This window comes from Wyeomyia smithii, chromosome 3 (genome assembly GCF_029784165.1).
Source record: "Wyeomyia smithii strain HCP4-BCI-WySm-NY-G18 chromosome 3, ASM2978416v1, whole genome shotgun sequence".
Taxonomy (NCBI): domain Eukaryota; kingdom Metazoa; phylum Arthropoda; class Insecta; order Diptera; family Culicidae; genus Wyeomyia; species Wyeomyia smithii.
The window spans coordinates 87,884,641-87,903,486 of NC_073696.1; the positions used below are offsets into that span (position 1 = coordinate 87,884,641).

Below are 18,846 nucleotides of genomic sequence, written 5' to 3' on the forward strand. Positions count from 1 at the left end.
CTTACGTACATTCATAACGAAGCACCCGCAACTGTGCATACCAACTTTTGCACCCGCTTATCGATGTACGAGTATTGAAATTTTGCCAGATAATCGAAACCGGTTCGAGGCGGATAGACGTTTCGTTTCGGTTTTGAATGTTGCTGGAGATAACAGAATTGTTGACTCGGTGATTCGGCGACGATTAATTTTGATTTAAGGCTATGAACTCGTTCTAGTTCGCAATGATGAGCTCGGTAGAGCTTAGGCTTATTGATGCTCATTACTATTGGAACTAGACGTGATCGTATGGCACGCCTAAAACATGCCGAGACTATGATGATGAATTGATAAAATAGGATGTTTAGAACAAAAGTACAAGATTTACTTAAACTGTTGCATTTGTATTATGTAAAGTATTTCCTCTATATTATTTTAGTCATCCCAAAACCTTGGACTACACTTTATTATTAATTTCGCTAACCTGAAATGTAAGTCATTTAAATTTCATCTGTCGCTGCCATGGACTGATAGGAAGCAGTTCTGTTCCCAACATTTTGGCAGCATGATTATTAGTACTGAATTGCTTACAGAAAGCTTAGTAATAAGTAATAATTAGTAATAATTTAGCTAAAAGGTTGCTAACTTCGTACAAAAACTGCTAATTGAATAAGATAAAATTACATTTTCTCCATTCCAGTGAAGGAAAATCTGGTGAAAAAAAACAAACTGTGAAAACTAAATTTATCTTTTAATACTAAAACTAAAAAATACATATTATTTTGATAAACTAATTCTCATCTGATCTTTAATAAAATAATCATGAATTCTTTGCGACTTAAAGGCTCGGTCTTTCGGATGGTTTTACAAAACTAATTCCTATGTGCAAATGTAAATGAACCGAGAAGTGTAAACACTCTTTCATTCATTTTTTCATTCGCACCAACCGATATAACGCTACAAAATGCTTAGGCGCCATGCATACGACGTACCTTCGGTAATTAAAACACAACATGTGAAATTTTGCAAGTTTGTTTGCCTGGTAACGTAACTTTACGTTTATTCCAGTCCATCTTCTAGAATTGAGTTGTGAAACAAATCAAAATGAATAAGTATTTGTGTTGCTCAATTCTGTAGCTATGGTATTCAAGCTGAAAACAGTGAATGTTTTTTGCATTTCGCATTTTTTGCAACAGTTCGTAAATTTTACAGCATATAAATGTAAACAAACCTAGCAATTTAAAATCTACACACTTATTTGAGTGTTTCGTTACTTACCTTACCATTCAGACGAGAGCCATGGTGGCCATGCTGTATCAAGAAGTTGTCGCCATGTTGCTCAGTTTTGGGCTGTGTTTCGCCAGTTCCCTAAGCGTACATCACCCGCAAGTCTCCTTCGATCTGGTCGAGCCATAGTGCATGTTGCGCCCCCCTATTTCTGGTGCCGGCAGGGCTGCTGAAGAGAAGTGAATTCGCAGGGTTGCCGTCCGGCATCCTTACGACGTGACCGGCCCACCGCAACTTATTGACTTTTGTCAGGTGTGCAATGGGGTTCTTTCTAAGTAGCGCGTGCAGCTCGTGGTTCATGCGCCGTCGCCATTCTCCGTCGTCCGTCTGTACTCTACCGTAGACAGTCCGCAACACCTTCCGTTCGAAAACTCCAAGAACGTGAACGTCCTCCGCGAGAAGCGTTGTTGTCTCGATTCCGTAGAGGACTACCGGTCTTATCAGGGTTTTGTACAGCGTCAACTTCGTGCGTCGTCGCACTCGACTCGATCGAAGTGTCTTCCGAAGTGAAAAGTAGGCACGATTTCCAGCCTGGATGCGTCTCTGAATCTCTTTGCTGGTGTTATTGTTGGCGGTCACCAGTGACCCCAAATACACGAAATCGTCGACCACCTCAAGCTCATCGCCGTCTACAGAGACTTGAGTCGGGAGGCTGATGTTTTCCTTGGAGCCTCTCTGCTCGCATGTATTTCCGCCGTCGCAAAGTTACGTGTTATAAAGTCAAAGTTATCCACGAAGCCCAGAAGCTGAACAGATCTTGTGAAAATCGTGCCTCTCGTGTCGATGATCACACTCTTATGGGCGATGGTAAACAACAAACAGGAAAGTCCATCACCTTGTCTTAACCCTCTGCGCGATTCAAAGGGGCTCGGGAGTATCCCCGAAACACGCACGTCGCACATTACTTGCGCCATGGTGGCCTTGATCAGTCGAGTCGGTTTATTTGGAAAACCGTTGTCGTGCATGATCTCCCATAACTGTTCTCGATTGACTGTATCATAGGCCACCGTGAAGTCGATGAAGATGTGATGTGTGCGCACGTTGTACTCGCGACGTTTTTGTAAGATCTGTCGGATCGAGAAGATCTGGTCCGTGGTGGCACGGGCTCTAATGGAACGCGCTTGGTACTGGCCTACGAACCTCCCGGTTAAAGGTGATGAACGACGGAACAGGATCTGTGAGAGTATTTTGTAGGCGGCATTGATTAACGAGATACCGCGGTAGTTGCAGCATTCCAGCTTGTCGCCCTTCTTGTAGATGAGGCAGACGACTCCCTCCGTCTACTCGTCTGGCAGTTTTTCTTCCTCCCAAATCCTGGAAATGACCCATTGCAGCGCTCTAGGCAGCGTCTCTCTCCCGTGTTTAAGAGCTCGCTCGGCAGTCCGTCTTTGCCTGCGGCTTTGTTGTATTTCAGCTTCCCGATCTCACAAAGAACTTCATAAACATCGGGGGCTGGTACTCGGTCATCTGCTGCTGGTGCTCCTAGGTCAGTTCCTGCTCCGCTTCTGTTTACTGTATCGCCATTCAGGTGTCCTTCGAAGTACTCCTTCTACCTGTCGACCACCTCGCTGGCATTCGTGAGGAAGTTCCCGTGAGTTTTTTGTTGATTACGAGTTTTATGTCGAATTGACACCTGCTGACGAAGGTTAACTATTTGTTACGCATTAGTTCGACATGAAATAATGAAAATGTTTATGCGGTGAAGGATGAAGATGCCTACCTACTTTATCGACTTCAGGCAATGGATTGGCTCAGATCAAATAATTTCGACAATAATTAGGACATATCATTTTTTTCACCGACATGATTTTCACTGATAGTTGACTCGGGTGACACTCAATGTCAGCTTGAAGAGAGTGAGAGTGAAACTGCTGTTGTATCATTTTCATTTTGCAGTGTCGAAATTTCGCAACACTGCTAGCCCCACACAACTTTCTGACAGTCAATATTGCCAATGGATTGAATTCGCATGAAAGCGATTTCAATATCTAACTGGATGAAGATGAATCGATGGAAACAGATACAGGCAGTGGTTTTGTTAAATACGTTAACCTACTAAAATTAACCGAACAAAACCCCCAAAAAACTACATTTGAAAATATAAGCAGTACCCTTGTATAGGTTGAGCAAAACAATTTAGATCCGCCCTCCGAAAGATCCGGAATCCCCGTCAAAGAGGGCAATTTTTAATACTGGTCCTAGAGCGCCGGGTTTTCTAAAGCCTTTCTTGGTGGTTTACATTACGCGGATTTTTTAATTAACGCGTTTTTTTAAAGGGTGTCCACGATGAAATTGCCACACCATGAAATTGCTCTAACTTTTTAACCGTTGAGTAGAATTTAATGCAAATTTGGGTGGATTTAGTTCATAGTGCATTTTTTACATCCTGCAAGTTTTAAAGTCCTGTTATCAAAACTCGCGGAAATGGAGTCGAAAGAACAGCTCGTGCGTGATAAAATCTTGCGCATTCATCACGAGAACAAGGATCTCTCGCATCGTTCCATCGCTAAAACGTTGGGAATCGCGAATTCCACGATGTCGCGAGTGATTAAGCGGTTCGAGGAACGATTGACCACCGATCGGAAGCCCAGAAGTGAAGGAAAAAGTATTCTGTACAACACCAAAAATCACAACCGCGTAGTTGGGGCCTTCAACCGAAACCCGAACGCCTCCGTTCAGGATGTGGCTAAGAAGCTGCACCTAATTCGAAGTTTTGTCCAGAAGGCCAAAACTAAGGCTGGGCTTGGAACGTTCAAGGTACAAAAGGCCCCTAATCGCGACGAGAAGCAGAACAAGTCCGCCAAAACCCGTGCCAGGAAGTTGTTTCTCAACATGCTGACGAAAGTTGAATGCTGCATCATGAACGACGAAACATATGTGAAGGCCGAATTCAAACAGATCCCCGGCAACCTGTTTTTCACGGCCAAGGATAAGTTCAGCGTTCCGGAGCATGTCCGCACTCAGAAGATGTCCAAATTTGCGAAGAAATTCCTGGTTTGGCAAGCCATCTGCACGTGCGGGAAGCGGAGTGCACCTTTCGTAACACAGGACACGATGAACGGACAGGTGTACATGAAAGAGTGCCTCCAGAAGCGGCTGCTTCCTCTCCTGAAGGCCCACAACGTCCCAACAATCTTCTGGCCGGATTTGGCCTCATGTCACTACTCCAAGGACGTGCTGAAGTGGTATGCGGACAATAAGGTCAATTTCGTGCCGAAAATGTTCAACCCTCCCAACACTCCGGAGCTCCGCCCCATCGAAAAGTACTGGGCAATATGAAGCAGCACCCTCTTAAACAACCTAAGGTAGTGAAGACAGTCGAGGAACTGAAAAAAGTATGGGTTTACATGCAAAAAACGGTTGATTCACAGGTTGTGCACAATCTAATGGCCGGGGTTAAGGCCAAGGTGCGGGCATTTGCGTATGGAGTGTAAATAAAATACGAGTAAAATGGTAAAATGAAGTTTAATAGTTATTTTTCAATCCCTGAAAATTTGATGGAAATCGGATGGAAGCTCGAATTTTGCGAATCAATTATGTGTGTGGCAATTTAATCGTGGACACCCTCTACGTGGATTTTCGAATGATCGTGTTTTTTTTACGCGGTTATTTTTACGAGGTATGTATTCCCCGTGTAATAAAACCTAACTGTTTTATTGTTTTTGTTAAGTGCCGCATTATGCTTCGATTTGTCCAAAAGTTATAATTTATTCAATAAACTATTGCTATTCTGTTGAATACCGTTAAATAGGGCGAATAGAAGCAGTCTCTGATATACTCTGCAGTATACAAAACATACCGTAATGGCTAGAACGAATGTGAAAGCATAAGCATAAAACATGGGTCTAGGCGACCTTTATCAAGGGTGTAACTACCTTTTTGATAAATGTTTTATCGTGGTTATCGCCGCATCTATTTGATTGCTTCTTGTGATCGACAGTTTTCGGCGGAGTAAATAAATTAAACTACATTTGCCAGTTTGTCCGTACGTTTCGAGTTACTACTGGCTTTCACTCATCATCAGCGGACTCTAAAATTAACTTTATTTAATATACATTCAGAACAAAAACACAAAATTTGAACATACAAACTTTACGACTTACTGTACACACCACAACTACTGTTTTGTTTTCGGTTATCTAATTTTCTTCCTTTTCCTGTTTTTAGTTTGCAAATTATAGGGTTGTATGCAGCTTTGAAAATTATAGAGTCTTTTTGTTTGTTAACAACGTTATCATCTCCTCTAACTTTAATATGAAATGTTTCAGCTATTAGTCTTGTATTGTGCTTAGATACCTTTTCTTTAATTTTAGTTTTGTCGAAATCAAACTTATGCCCTGTTTCTAAAGTATGTTGGGCTAAGCCTGTGCCTCCGATGTTTTTCGTCTTAATATTATATTTGTGTTGTTCCAATCTCTTATACAAAAACTGGCTCGTTTCTCCGATATATGATTTGTTACATTGACCACAGTTAATCTCATATACCACGTTTGTGTTTTTGTCTTTTGGAATTTTGTCTTTAGTTTTTGTGAACAATATGTTTTTAATTTTGCCTATAAGCAACATCAATCCCAAATTGTTTTAGGTACCTAGCTAGTTTTTCTCCTAAGCCTGTTATGTATGGTATAGTGACAAAGCGTTCATTCTTAATTACATTTGGGTTTTCCAGACTGTTGTACATTTTATGCAATCTTTGCTTAATAACATTTTTTACAAAGAAAACAGGATAATTATTTTTATTCATTATGTTTTTGACAACTTCTAAAGCTCTCTGTCTTAGGTCAGCATCGGTTAGTTTTAGAGTTAGTTAGTTAGTTTTTGATAAATAAATAATCTATTGTTTAATTGAAATAATTGTTGCATGTTTCTTTTCGCCCCACAATGGGGCTTGTTCTGATGAGAGATTTGAATTTTACTCTGAAGAAAAAAGAACAATTACATCGTCTTTATTGATATGAGACGCAAAAAAAGGTGAAAATGGAAATAAATATAGACTGTTCCGAAAATTATAAATACATCTTCTTTCTTGAATAAAACAAAAAATACAGGACTTTTCGGGTCATTTTATTCTGAAATATAGATAATAAGTGTTTTCTTTCCAGTTTCAATTCAAGTTAGGATTATTTTTCGTAGGTTATGCGAGTTCTCTAACTTTTCTCTCAACACTACTCATAAGCTTTTGCACAGTGTGTTCTCCGACCATTTTTACCACTTTAAGCCAATCTTTTTTAAATTTTTCAACATTGTCCGCTGGTTTGACATATTTCCTCAGCTTTGCCTTGGTCAAAGCCCAAAAAGTTTCAATAGGGCGAATTTCAGGGCAGTTTGGAGGATTCATCGCCTTTGGGACACATGTGACATTATTTGTTTTATACCACCCTAGTGCATTAGAGTAATGGCAGGAAGCAAGATCGGGCCAAAAGATTGGAGGATTGTTATGCTGCTTAACCATGGGTAACAACCTTTTTCTGCAAACACTCTTTCACGTAAATTTTACCATTCATTGTGTCATTCGTAATGAATGGCCGAGATATTTTCCCACATTCACAAATGGCCTGCCAAACCATTACCTTCTTGCCGAATTTTTCGGTGTGAATGGCTTTCACTGGTCCAGGGACATCCTTTCCCTTCGGTGATGTATAAAATTGCGGTCCTGGCAGAGTCTTATAGTCCAGTTTTATGTAGGTTTCGTCATCCATGATAACACACCCCATTTTTTTGGTCAGAAGTTTGTCATAAAGCTTCCGAGCTCTCGGTTTCACAGATTCAGCTTGTTTTGGATTTCGTTTTGGCTGCTTCTGCTTCCGACGGGTCTGCAGACCCATTCTTCCCTTGGCACGCATAACGTTACTCGCCGAGGTTCCATGCTTTCTCGCCACATCTCGTACTGACACCGAAGGATGCCGCAATGCGGTTTGAACTGCTCCGACGCTTATACCTGCTTCTCTGGCTAATTTTCTTATAGAAAGACCACTTACGGTGCCCCATTTGTGCACAATTCGCTTTCTTTGCTCGGGAGAGAGGCCACGCATTTTCAAAATTTCGCACTAAATGTTAGAAAAAATGACAGCATCTGTTTCTTTTGGATGTTAACAACAGGACACAGCCAACGTTTGGTTGAATACTGCACGTTATTTGAAATGACGGTTGATCGTAAGTGTATTTATAATTATCGGAACGGTCTATAGGGGAAATGTTCGGTTTATTACTTCATATATATCATATTTTTGTACGTATATGTCCTTACAGAATCCTTATTAGGAACGGAAAAATGCGGGGTTGGGCGTCCAGTAACACTTTGTGCTGCTAGAACTGGAACCATGCTACGTTTACTTATGTAGATGTTACCCGAGTTGTTGTTGCCTTTGTCAATTCATGTCAGGCATCACTCAGCAAATGAGTCAAACTTTTGTGTTTTTTGGCTAATAGCTTGGTTGTCTGCTGGATTGGCTGGATTGGGACCTTTTTTCTCGCAAGTCGTGACCAAAATGGGCAAAGAATGTAGAAAACATTTTTCAGGCATCAATTTACATGCAAAATGTGACTACCTTTCTTAAATCTCCTTGTTTTTGTGTAAAAATATTCGCTATGACGTTGTTAAAATATCCTTCCAGGAATAATGTCACAAATCTCGACAAATTGCAAAGTACAATTATCAATCTTTAGAGGCAAATGCCACATTAGACAAAGCCTCTTAAAACCCGAAAAAAATTTCTTCGTTCTAATAAATTTAAAATATGTAGTATGGCTTCAAAAGTTTGATTACATTAGGTAATTGCTGACAAATCTCAAACTTTCACTTATAAATTATCAAACAGTCAACAGTCAACAGTCTCGGCTCGGGAGAAGACTGTTAGAGTCAGTAGGATCGTAGCGCTAGCCCCGCAGTTCTCCTGTACACTCAACAGTAGGCTGCGAAGTCTGTGTACCGTTTTGACTCAAACTTCGAACTCTTCAGAATAAAGATAACATTAATATAGGTAGAATAATCAAAAGTATGATTACTATATACCATTTTGTTCCTCGGAATGCCCTTTACCCAGTGATGTATAGCTCTTCACTGTAGGACTACTTCCAGGGAACCAGCAGGCGTTGAAAAAAGAGACAGTCAGTGTTGAGACGTTTTACCTATTTATCTCTTAGTGATTACATTGAAATGTTCGGAATTTGAATCAAAGCCGAATCCTAAATTTTCGTTAATTTCGTAAACGAAACATGTTTGAATCTATATGAATAGCACCTAATCGCTACAAGAATAAAATAACCTACATATTAAACCTTTAAGATCGACGAGAAAATTTATTTTTCGTTGATTTTTAAGTACAAGAAGTTACATCATAGCTTGAGTGTTCGAAATTTGATGCAGTACGGTATAATAAACAGAAGGTCGAGTTCCGAATCGGAATGTAGCATCAAGACTTTGAGAAACGCCAGAAGCGACTAGAATCGGATTTGAGTTTTGTCCGTTAAATTTAACTATTTGTTGGTGATAAGTTAAATATAATTCAAGCCACTTCAGAAGTTTTGGCTCAAGCCTATTTTTTTGCAATTTGAAACATAACATTGATGTATCTCTGCGAATGCTACTTTTTTAGCTTTTGTGCATCATCAAGATCATTCCGAAAAAAAATGATTGAAATATCTGTTTGCCCTCCCACCCTTCCAGAGTTTGGTGGAGTGTCAAACCACTATAGAAAAATACCTTGTCCGCAAAAACACCCACACGCCAAATGTTGTAATTTTGTAGTTTTCGAAAATTTAGATTCTTAGAAAGTGTACTTTTAATTCATAATTCGTTTTTTGAGTTTTTTCAACATTTTTTTTACATTGCTATCTAAAGCTTTGCCAAAGACATCACGCCAATCGAACAAACCGTTTTGATTGGCTCCGTAAAACATTAATTTGTATTGTGCCGTGTCAAATAAATGTTGTGAAAAAAAAACCGTTTTGATTCTAAAAATATGTTTATTCATTGAAACCATTTTTACAAACGTCCAATCAAAAGTCAGTCATGATTAAAAAAATACTAATATCACAAAATGACATTCTTAGCCCATATCAAAAATGGTAGATCAAAATCGTCTGTTGCTTGGAATTGCGCAAGTCGGTTTTCCTATTTTCATCTTCGTGAAAACCGTAGTTAAAAACTTTTTTCAGAATATTTGGAATTTCTGGAAATATTTCACACCAATTGTATGCACCACCTTTACTTCTACGATTTATGATTTATGAGTTTGTTAAGTTGGAAATACCCGAAAATTTTTTTCAATGTAAAATACCTTTTTATTTCATTATTAAGGGGTTATATACCTTCTTGGTCGAGAAAAATGAGAAAAGTTTGAATTTATTTTTAAGTGCATAGCACCATTTTCATTGTATCAAAGTGGTATTTTTCTGAAAGTACAGTTTATCAACAACAAAAAAATACGTTTGATTTTGAGATATACCAATTATCACTGGAGTAATGGCCGTTTCCCCGAAACACTATTTTTTTGCAGAGGCTTGCGGTGATCCTGATAGAGACTCAGCGGGTCAACCGAAATAAAAAAACTCATATTATTTCATTAGTTTAGAAGTGTGCCGGGTCCTTGAACGATCGCTTTTATGAGTATTTTGTTTTCAGTGCAAACTGGAACGTTTTTCCCAAAAAATACACCTTTTGCGCGTTAAAATTTGCATTAAAATTTTTTTTGCGCCAAAATGTAACTGTATGTTTCAAAAAGCGATCGTTCAAGGACCGGCGAATTTAATAACGAAAATTTTTAAAAAAAAGGAAGGAAATCGGTTCAGTAGTTTTCCCGCAATCAGGATCACGGCAAAGTCATTTTTCTTAAAACACTATTCCGAGATAATCGCGTGTAAAGTTTCAAGTTTAGCTTATGCGGCCGTAGCGAGGCGCGCCGCAAATCGCTCTAACTTTCTTCCTATTGCTCAGATCTTTATGAAAATTTGTGAAAATGTTCTCAATATGTTGTATTTAAAGATGATGCAATAAATTTTTTTTCGGTTTTTCGAAAACTAAAAATAACCCCTTAAGGTGGTTTTCGCTACCGTCTGATGTAAAAAATATTGTAGGTACTGTTGCATAATTTTGAAATCGCTATAAAAAGCCAAAAAGTAGTGTTCATTGAAACCCACGTGAAAACTTCAACAGCATTAAGTGTTTTCGCATCACAGTCCGGGTAGCCAGGATTAAAAGCCGTCTAACAGTCTATAGTTACGCTTTTCAATTGATAAAGAAAATAATCAGTATCAGTATTCTAATGGGCCGCTAGGTTTGGACTGACTGATAAAACAATAATAGCGAACGAATTCCATTGTCGGAAGAAAGAAACGAATTCCGGTTTTCGCACAAAACAATGCTACTGATAGGTGAAGTTTATTCATTCCTATTATATTTAAGGTCTATTGTATCATCAAATCAGAATCATTCTTAATTGAATAATATCATCAGCTGGAAAATGTTTTATATTTGCCGGAGCTTCCGTCTTTAGTCAATTACTTCCAAGTACATAATTAGCAACGCTGCACAGCTTGTTGCTAAGCGAGCACATCGTTTTTGGGTTTGATTGATCCGATTAGCCCTTCAGTACACACATGGATCGTATGTAATTAATTTTCGATTACTGCGCGACACCAACACACTTCGCATACTCGAATGTGACTCCTTCTGTAATTATTTTTTTCGTTGACGCGATAAACAGGGCTGACCGTCCACATGGCCTTTAGCATAACGCCATCAATTCGAACAGGCACTGATAGTAACAGCTGTTATTTACCATACTCTTTTTTTTTCGTCGAGTACACGCGCGAGGCTTCGATTCCGGCCCCTTCTCAGATGACGATGATGTAATTGCACGCATTGACCGAGTGGCCATGCTGGGTAAGTTAGCCGCTTGCGTGCACTTGAAAAAGATCATTTCCTGTCTGCACACCGCGATTTCCAGTAGAGAAAGGTTATGAGGCGATTGTCGACATTTTTGTGAAGGCCAGATTTATATCTTAATCCTTCTTTTGGTTTTTTGAAATAAACTACTATGAAGAGTTGGTCGAATTCTGTCCATGTCCTGATTTGCTTTCTATCAACGATTCGAGCTATGAACGTGAGTTTTCTTACTCTCCCTGATTTCTTACCCGATTAAGTTCAATGCCCATAGGAGAACACATTTATCACTACATGCTTTTTGTTAAATTACGCTACGTTTCAAAGTGCAGTGCAGGATTCGTGCACTTCTTGCATTCAATGGTCTCATTTTTCGCTGATCCTCGCATAACATGTGCTTTAGTCCCCGCTCTCGTTCCGTCGTCATAACGTAAATACACTATCCCGGAATGCGACGCGCCGTTTCCAACACACTCACACACTGTTCCGAGGGGATCAATAGGTTATCGGCTTATTCCATACTCACACAACAGCCCGTCTGCGCAGCGATAGTGGCAAAGTTTAAACAAATCGTTATCACTATACAGCACACGAGTGGTAATCAGTGTGTCTGCGGCGATGATTCGCTGCCGGTTATACGAAGGTGAACAGAAAGATCACTTATATTCGGCCCCAGCAACTTGCACCTGCTTTGTTCTGTTGAACTGCTTTGTTCTGTTGTGGAGCTGAATTCCTACTTTCGGTTCCAGTTTTTCTGAGAGGATCAGGAGAACCGTGACCCCGAGGGCAACATTGTTTGATATGTTGTGGGGTATTTTGGTTGATAATTTTCATCTTTGGGGAAATTAGACTGATTTAAATATGTTACATTATTTTATATAATTCCGCGTACAGTAGTCTGTCATCGGTTACATGATTGTTTCGAAATTGGATCCGAAACAAAAGTCATATCTCCTCAGATGTCATGTTCATACATGACATTTCTTTGCTTTCATTTTCTTTGCTGCACATTACAACGTCTGTACATTAAAATGTGAACGTCAACGAGTTTTCAGAAAAGTTACACCTTAGAAAAGTTGTAAAAGAATAATCAATGCTAATCAGTACTAATATGCAGCTGCTGGGTTACTATTATCACCACACTAATAAGCGAATGGCGATTTTTTTTTTTCATTTGAATAAAAATAAATATTCCTAGTGCGAAATGAAAGCTGTTATATATCGATAAAAGCCACAACAAACGGTCAAAAAATGGTCAAAGTGGTCCAGATCCTACAAAAAAAAAAACGGAAACACTCAAATGAGGAAGCAGACTGGGATTTCAAATGGGAATATCTCATACTATCAGGAACGCTGTGCAGTTTTGCTGAACTACTGTTTTCGTGCGGAACCTGCTTTTTAAACCCCTGCCAAATGTTGCATGCTTTTAGGAAAGTTTCTTATTACGTACGAACTTACAATAGAAAACGCGTTTGCGTTTAAACGCCATGACGAACGATTAGATAAGGATATTCTAACTCAAGCTGGTGAAAAACATCACACAACAATTGATTGTAAATTCACCTAATTTGGCCTCGCCAGATTTTGAGCAACAAATTATCAGAACGGTTTTCAGATTGTAAGTATTAGCTAGCTCCACGTCACGTTTTTCTTCGGGTCTTTCTGGGAAACGAAATTAAGAAAATAAAAAACACTGATAAGATTGTACTGGTTATCATAAAAAGTAAAGCTTATCGTTTTCAAAAAGTTACATCAGGTAGGTACCCGAAACTGGTTTTCAGGCGATATGACGTTGCACGAGTTACCTGCTTGAATTCGATTCCATATACCTATTATTAATTAGCATGAGAGTTAGAGACCCGAACACGTCACTAAACAGGAAAGTTCAACAAGTTTTTGCAGCCTACAATCCATTGCAGAACTATTATTGAAGGCATTCAGATCAGCGACATATGCATTACTATTTGGTTAAACAGAGTATTCATTTATCTATTCATTTGTTGCATGCAATTTTTTTGTTGCATTTCGTTAAATGCAGGATTTTCATTTGTCACTTCTGTAGTTCAGTATCTTAAGGTGGCAAATGTATATTCTTTTTCGATGAATTGATCGACCTTCGATCGAATATAAATTGAATTTATCAATCTTTAAACTGCCACCGGAAATATCAGTGTCACATTAGCTAAAGAGTCCTATAACATTTGTGATGTTTATGCTTCAGGTGACAGTATAGTAGTGTAGTGCAATTCCAAGGAACATAGTGAAACGATTTTGATCGACCATTTTTGACTTAGCTGAAACTTTGCACAAATGATCCTACAGGTTAGAGATGCCATTTTGTGCTGTTAGTCAATTTTGTTTCAATTATGACTAAATTTTTTTAAAGGTTTGTATAAAAATGGCAGAGATGATTGAAAATATTGTAGAAACCAAAACGATTTATTGATTAGTCCAATGAAATTGTTGAGAGTGATTTCATAAAGAAGAAGATGAAACATTCAAGGCATAAAAATAGAAAATAAAAGTTTTTTTTTCCATTTCAAAATATTACCCAAATAATCTGATTTTACACATTAAGATTGAAGTTTTGTACAGGTCACTTTATTCGCCCAGTAAACAAAATGTACATGACCGTATCTGCAATTTTAATGGTGCCATTTTTCCCATACATACCATTGTTTGACCACTGATCGATGCGACATTGAAAGTCTGGCGAAACTAGTTAATGAATTTATGTCATAAAAAAAATAACCAAATTCGAACACGGCATCCAAACCTTTTTAGCCGAATAAGTTCTTGGAGCTGAGAAAAGAAAATAGTTAGAATTCACAAAAACATAGCGTCACTCAAGCAATGCACAACAAAAAAGTTTGACGCTTGTTCTCTAATGTCGAATTCGTTTTCGCGGTGTAGCTACACTTTTTCGGACTACACTTTGCAGCTTCGAATAAAACATTTTCAGTGTAGTTGCATTGGTATGCGTGATAATAGGGATAGCTGTCAATTTGTTTTGTTTTGGTCATTATCGCCATCGTCATTTTGTCTCGTTTTCATTTCATATGGCCATCTCGCAATTGTGCTGAAAAAAAAAATCACCTGACACTTTACCACGTGGAACGAGAACCAAAACAAACCAGTTTTGATACATACGTGTGAATGTGTTGGTAACTCCCTACAGTACACTCTGCTTTTTTCGGGTGTAGTCCGGGACAGAAAAAGTGTAGTCCGGAAAGTGAAATAAAACATTTACGGTGTTAAAAGTGTAGTCCGAGTGTAGCTACACTGCGAAAACGAAAACGACATAAGTTTTGATGAGTCGGACGAGTAACTCTTCCACCGTTTTGTATTACTAACCCGAAGCTTAAAAATGGCGGTGAGTGTGAACTTCCGGGCGTCCCCTATTTCTCCAATCCGCAGTTGAAAATAGGGTAAAATGTTGTTAAAATTGCTTGTATCTTTTGAACCACAAGTAATCTTAGCATAGACCTTTTTACGTACGATTGTGTTAGTGCAACCAGTTGAGGAAAATATTTACAAAGAGCTGTTCTGTTTGCAATGCTATGTTTTTAGCAGCTGGACAAATATTCAGTTAAACACTCATTATATATTTTAAACTTTTTTTTTTTCTTCATCTATAATTTATTTGACACGGCACAAATACAATTTAATGTTTAACGGCGCCAATTATATCTGGTAGCTTACTTTCTAAAGTATCTTAATAACTAAAAGCAAATTTTTTATCCTCGCTGCCGACTACGAGCTGAAACTAAATCTAACTTAAAGCTAGAATGTTTTGCATTAAAAGCACTGATTTGTTGTTTGATGGTTTTCCATCGCCATAGGTAAGCAGCATATTGAATATGTTCCGCTGCTGGGCCAAGATATTACGGACTGGCATATTGGGTTTTCTCCCTCGGGACCTGAGAGTATCGTGCGGGTCTAGTTGCTGTTTCCGGATCCGGGGTCTTAACGTGTTCTTGTCGTTTGGTTGGATGTAGGCGGAAGGGAATAGGATTAAACTGGGGCGTGGATGGATTTCAGGAAAACGTATATAAGGGACATGTAGGATAGGTCACGGCTCGCCAAGACATCACGAACAGGAACAGCCGGCTGCCTACTTTCGGCCTGCAGGGAAGCTATTAATTTAGACCTGGCGTCACGGTGTACAGGGCATGACCAAACCACATACTCTATGTCGTGATAACCCTCACCACAGGCACAGATACCACTTTCCCCGAGCCCAACACGACGGAGATGCGCGTCAAATCTATAGTGATTGGACATAAGCCGGGACATCACGCAAATGAAATCCCGACCTACATCCAACCCCTTGAACCACGGGTTCGTCGATACTTTGGGAATTATGGAATGTAACCACCTTCCCAATTCCCCTCTGGTCCAAGCATTTTGCCAACTGATGATCGTATCCTGACGTACAAGTGCGAAAAATTCATAAAAAGCAATTGGTCTTTCATAAATATCACCGTTTGTTGCGCCCACCTTAGCCAAAGAGTCCGCTTTCTCATTGTCCGGTATCGAGCAGTGAGAAGGGACCCACGCTAAGGTAATCTGAAACGATTTTTCGGATAAAGCACTCAGATGTTCCCGTATTTTCCCCAGGAAATAACATCTTTCATCGATCGGAGAGCCTCAATGGAACTGAGACTGTCCGTAAAGATGAAATAATGGTCCGTGGGCATTTTTTCGATAATCCCTAGGGTGTACTTAATTGCAGCCAATTCTGCGACGTAAACAGAAGCAGGATTATCGAGCTTATGGGAGACGGTTAAATTGTTATTGAAAATACCGAAGCCAGTGGACCCATCAAGAAGTGATCCGTCAGTGTAGAACATATTGTTGCAGTTGATGTTTCGATATTTATTGGAAAAATCACAGGAGGGTTGTGTGCAAAGCCACGACCGCAACCGGTTCGCGCCGCTTATCGCGTTTAGCCTGGCAGAGGCCTAATGAGCACGGCCAACACAATAGAAAGGTGTTTTCACATTGAAAATTAGACACGGCTTTACTGGAGTAAGTGTTGGCAAATGCATCTACCGCTAATACCGCCGCTATCGTACGAAAAATGACGCGCGTCTAAGAACACCCGAACTTTTTCGCCGTGCCGCTTCCATTTACTTCCTTATTACATCGGCCTTAGGGAAGTAACGGCTGCACCTACCGCTGAGGCTGTTACCATACTGCTACTGGTACCCAAAGCTATTAACTCTTCAAATTAAGTGTTTTATTTGTCCTCAAAATAACAATTGTTTAACTCCATATCGGATATGATGCAATCGCGTCTCTGTAATATTACCGACAGTAATATTCTTCTAAACAAAATGATCCTACTTTTCCATTAAAGGAAGTGCCGGCTGATGTACCGCAAAAATCTCGCCCGATCGCTCGCGTTGGCGTTCAGCCTGGCAGAGGCCTGAGACGTGGTGACCAACCACAGGGCAAGTGATTTGTTTAATTTGAAGGCAGCCACAGGCGCGACCCGCTGCTATGGTCTGTTACTGCTGAGTGCCAATATCTGCTGTTACTGCTGTCAACGTTGTGGACGGTCCATCCAGTTCACCTTCCGACTAATGAATGTAGCTAGTTTTCCCAGAAACACTCTTTTATAGCCGAAGGGTGCTACGTAATAGGCCACGCCTTTCAGTTCAGGTTTACCATTTCCTTATGTTCTTTAGACGAATTATTCCACAATTCGCATTTGATTTTCGTATCCAGCGAATAAACACCGATGGTGCTCTCACATACGCAACGGTTTTAACCCGTATCTTATTGCGGTTTTATAACATCAAGCGATTTCGTTTGCTCGCTGTTGCGTGTTGCATCATGTTGCAACTTTGCAACTGGCCGACGACGAAATTCTGTTACTGCTGATTGATTGAATCGACTTCATATTAGCTCTGCATAGTCGAACTAACTGTCTTTGTGAATGCGGTCTAACAGGGCAGTTTGTTATTCAAAGTTGGTCATGCTGATCGCAGCCTTTGCGCTGCCCCTACAGTAAAAATAAAGTAAAAGTAAAAATTAGACAACTACAACAGAATTTGATTGCATCCCGCACAGAATGTCTGCTTGTTTTGATGCCAGAAAATTATTAACCTTCAATTATTTTTTTATTTGCCTTGAAAAAAGCATGTTGCGGTTCAAAATCGATTGCTAATTACAACCTTTGAGCTGCCCTAACATTGGGGTAATTAAGATACACTGCACTGCACTGTGGAAGCTATTTCACATTCAGTAAATTAGACGGGTGCGACAAATTTAACCCTCTCCCGCTCACAAGGTTTATCATTAAAATTTATAGCTTCTCGAGAAAATTCAAGCTGAACACTTTGTAGACTAACTAAAATTACTGTCAACTGCAGTATTTTGAAGAAAATGCCCAGTGATGCTCTGAGGCAGCATATAAAAGTTTATGGAACAATCGTAAGCACAACAAGCTATTTTATATCAAGATAAGATGATTATAATTCTTGGTGCTCTAGAGTCACCATGAGCGGGAAAGGGTTAAATTGCTAGGATGCAACACAGTGTGCTTGCTTGCGTTGACAAAAATTATTAACTTTCAATGACTTGTTTATTTGCCTTGAAAAAGGTATTTTGATTTCCGAAATTGGATTTCTTGATGGCAATCTTCATGCTGCCCCAACACGGGGGGAATAATGGCTGTCTGGCGACACAGGCTGAGAAAAACCGCGCGGCTCCTGAGACGTGGTGACCAACCACAGGGCTAGTGCTGCTGCTAAGGAAAGACGTCTGCTGCTGTCGCTGTCTAGAACTATTATGAGCGGCTCCGGCTGAAACAGGCTCTTATATAGGCCAAATAGCATGTTTTCAATTGCAAGGTATATGATCCTGTCGACCGTGCTTGGGAAGCAAGCATATAACGACCAATCAGAGGTCGAATTTTTCGTTTTGACAAGGCTTGACTATTTTCAATAGTACAATAGTGTGAATAATAAAATTACAATTATCTTATTTTGGGAAGAATCTTAGAAGATTTTCCAATCTATTGCTGCAAGAACGAAGTAAATTCATCGAATACTAACCGATTTATTAGCATTTGAAATTGGACATAGTTTTCACTTTTTTCGGTTTTAGATTTTCATTTCACATCCCTATGTAGCCGAACTTCCTGAGAGAAGTATTCTTCTTCAAAAAACACAACTCTGACCGCTTTGAGGCACCCATAAATCATGCCCGATTGAGCTGTAATGTTGTAGAGGTCGCTTTTGGGTCAATAAACAAAATGTACATGGCAATTGAAGATAAAATTTTTCCGTACAGATTGATTGAGAACTCTTCTAAATTCTGTTTGATCGCCATTTTATATTTTTTACAATTTTCGCTTTATTTTTGTTTTGAATTTTTTTGCACAAAATTCTTTTCAAAACTGAACACCAATGTGAAGAGCTGTGCACAAATGTGATGGATGATCACATTTCCTCGACGGATCGTGATCACATCTTCCGTCGGGTTGTCGCAAAAAAGCACCTGAGAAAAATCTTCAATAATCCGTTTTTTATAGGTTATGTTTTCAGTCTTATTTATGTTCGTTCAATGTGTTTTATCCGAACGACGCTGCTCGGTATTGTACCCAGGAGTCATTGGTTAGAGCGAAAACTAAAAATAATAAATCTTTTCACACATCCATAACTAATGGCGTCGCGAAGCGCTGTGTA

General features: G+C 39.4%; 1 protein-coding gene across 1 annotated transcript in view; it reads left to right on the top strand.

Moving 5' to 3' along the window:
- The window catches only part of LOC129727781 (MLX-interacting protein), a 63,396-nt gene that overhangs the window by 3,317 nt on the left and 41,233 nt on the right, over positions 1–18,846 (top strand). The window lies entirely within an intron of this gene.